This window comes from Triticum urartu, chromosome 3A (assembly GCF_056163025.1).
Source record: "Triticum urartu cultivar PI428250 chromosome 3A, HENAU_Tu73, whole genome shotgun sequence".
Taxonomy (NCBI): Eukaryota; Viridiplantae; Streptophyta; class Magnoliopsida; order Poales; family Poaceae; genus Triticum; species Triticum urartu.
This window is the reverse complement of record NC_141875.1, coordinates 102,260,623-102,264,057: the sequence shown is the minus strand read 5'-3', so window position 1 is coordinate 102,264,057 and position 3,435 is coordinate 102,260,623.

Sequence of the window (3,435 nt, the reverse complement as noted above, 5' to 3'; positions counted from 1 at the left end):
CCGGCCTTGCCGGCCTCCCCAGTGGGCCCCTTGCCAGCCTCCTCGGCAGCAGCCCTACCGGGTTCCCCGGCAAGCCCCTTGGTGGCATCCACAGCAGTGTCCTTGGCGGCCTCCTCGGCGGCGATCTTCTCGGCCTCTATCGCGGCGTCCTTGGCGATATCCTCGATGATGGTGTATGCGTCCTTCCGATCCGCTGAGGGAGGATTTGGATATCAAGAAGGGGATGAGGCGAAGCCAAGGCCAAGATCCAGAAAGAAGAGAAAAAGAAAAGGGACGGAAGGTGAGTGGCTTACCCGTGCCGGGCTGGGAAGAAGAGTCCCCCTCCCCGCCAGCATCTGGCGCTGAGGTGTGGCCACCAGTGCCCAAGCTTGCCTCCTCCTCCTCTGTGTGCATGGGCTCGGTGCTTGGCACCCTTGCTGGGGATGCCCCTCATGGCGGTGTGGTTGACGGAGGTGGCGTGTTGGGGGTAGCCCTTAGTGGCTCCTCCTGCTACTGTCCTCCTCCTGCGATCACGGCAAAGTCAGCGTCAAGGATCGTACCCCCGACACACGTTGACGAAGGGCCGTTGATGAGCTTACGCTGGGGGCTGTGTCGGGGGCTACTTTCCAGACTGATCAACACCACCAGCGGTGTACCAGAAGTGCCTGCCGGGGGCTGGCCGCCCGCCGAAGACCTGGCCCTCTTCACCCTCTGGGCCAGTGTCTCTGCATCCCTGCCAAGATGAAGTCAAATCAAGAAAAGAAGAACGGTCCGAAGGGACGGAGATGACAAAAGTCGAGGCACTTACTCATCCTTCACTTCTTCTTCCGCTGCCTTCCTCTTCCTCCTCGGGCTAAGGGACCCGAGGTCGAAGAAGACCTCTGTGTCGTCACCTGCGGGAGGATGGGAAGCAGGTGGAGTTGGGGAACGCTTGGACGGAGAAGGGGCAGCTGCTTTCTTCTTCGCCACCGCGGCCTTCACCGTCTTCCCCGCCGCCGCGACCCCCATCTGACGCATGGGCGCCTCCGGGGTTTGTTGCAGCTGTGCGGCCCTGCCGGACCGGACCGACTCTCCGGAGACGGCCCGCCGTTGGACACGCCCTTTCCCCGTGGCTGGGGGCTCGACAAGTTCAGCCTCCTCCTCGAACGGCTCGTCGTCGTCATCATCAATGAGAGGGGCTCCGGTGCCGGTGCTGCTGGCCTTCCCAGCAGATTCCGCCCACTGGGCGAGCTCCTTCTCCTCCGCGGCCGTCGTGGCCTCATCCTCCACGCCGCCAGCGCCACCGGCCTCCCTGACGAGCTCCGCCTCTGCCGCCCTGGCGGTGATGTAGTCCAACTCCGCCTGGGTGGTGTCCTGGACGAGCAGCGGCTCGGCGCGGACATACCCCTCCACCAAGGTGTCGAAGAACTCCTGCACCTTTTCCTCCTCCGGCTCGGCCCAATTCGGATTGAGGCCGTGCACGTTGAAGTCCGGCATCATGGCGATGATGTCGGACTGGCGAGAATTGTTGCTCAGCGGGACTACCCCCGCCGGCAACCCAAACAAGGGCCCCTTGGCGACCTTGCCGACCTTCACGGCTTTGCCGGACCTCTCGGCTCTGCTATCGCGGCTCATGTTGAGCTGAAAAAGCTGCTGGCAGAAGTGAGCATGCGCCAACACCGTGAAGTTGTGGTTCAGGCTAGGGCGGAGCCGCATGATGTCCGCCACGTTGCTGAAAAGCCAAGCCGGCCTCCCCTTGTTGTGCAGAGGGGCGATGCAGCGGCGGATGAAATCCGCCCCGATCATCTCCAGGGTGAGCCCGGCAGCGGCAAGGTGGTGGATCCTGGTGGTGGCGACCGTGAGCTTCTTATCCCGGGCATGGACGTCACTCCAGTCATCTCTGTGAGCCGGCGGCGCCTGGCGAACCTCGCAGAACTCCTGTGGGTCCTCCTCCTCAATCCAACACCACTGGCTCCGCCACTCCTCCCACCTCTCCTTCTGGGCGCCCTTTGGATACGTCCCCTTCTCCAGGGCCCTTGGGATCCAAGTGACGCAACCAGACATGGCGCCTCCCCTCTGGATCCGAGCGTAAAAGTAGTGGCGGAAGAGCGTCGTGCTGGGAAGCACTCCGGCAAAGCCCTCACAAACATGGGCAAAAAGAGCCATGCACGCCACAACATTTGGACTAAAATCTAGAAGGTGAAAGCCGTAGGTGTGCATGATGTCGTTGAAGAAATTGGAGAAAGGGGGGCAGAGGCCGCAAGAAAAGTAGTCGACGAAGAATGGGTACCGATTCGGGGCGGCCTTGGCGCAATCCGCAGGGATGACACGCGTGGCCGGGTGCCCCGTATTCTCTCCCCCCGTCTTGACCCCCCACAGCGGCTTGAAGTTGTCCCGGAGGTGGACCGCGTCGATCGTCTAGGGAAAGTAGGCGAGCTACGTCCGCCGCGCCGCCGACTCATTCTCCGGCGGCTCTGTACCTCCGACATCCTTGGCCACTCCCTTGCCCTTGCCAGTCTTGGGTGCCATGGCGGCTGCGAAAGGTGGAGGGGGAAGGGCAGCGAAAACGCAGCGGCAGCGAGCAAGAGCGGGGGCTTGAGAAGGAAGAAGGAAGGGACGGCGGTTCCAAGATTGGAGAAGACACATGGGGTAAATGAGTAGCGCGCCTGTAGTCGTTCCTTTTTATGGGGAAGGCGCGGGCCGCCTCTTTACCATGATGTGACACATGCATGCGGAAACCGCCCATGCACGACCCCCACGTCACACATGACCCTCCACGTCGCGCGTTCAACACGGGTTGTGGGGAAGCGCAGCGGACGGGAAATTACTATGGTAAAAATCCGCCCCACCTGCCCGCGCACCATTTTTGGGCCTAGCCCAACAACACGTCGCGCTTACGTGTGGCCCAGGCCCGGGGGCTCCTGTCGGTGTAAAAAAGTAGGGGATCTCCTTTTGCACCCCTTAACTTGTGCATGGGCAGTCAAAGCCGCGCCCACGGCCACACTAAGCAGGCAGAGGAGAGACAAACAAAGCAACGCCAAGGCCAGAAACACCGAAGAACAAAGGAGCAGGGTGGACTCTCCCAGCGAGACCCTTGCCGGGGCGACCTCCACGGCCCCGGCAAGAGCCTTGCTGGGGCAACTTGCCCAACTCTAGCAGAGCGAGCCACCCTTGACCGCGACGCCACGGCAAGACCCTTTCCGAGGACACCAGCAGGGCCGCAGCCAGGCCCACGTCTGCCAAAGCTCCACCGCCGTCCCCAAGCAGCTGCTAGCTCAACCAGCTGGGCAGGCACCCACGTGGCGACGAGCGGCCTCTACACCGACCCAGCAAGCACCTGCGTGGTGGCATGCAAGTCTTCCTGAAGGCTCCACCACCGCGCCAGCCCAGCAGCCGGCCAACGTGGTGCCACGACGCCTCGTCAGCTCAGACGCACGTCGAAGCCAGGCGTGGCGGCGACAGCTGGGACGTGCTTCC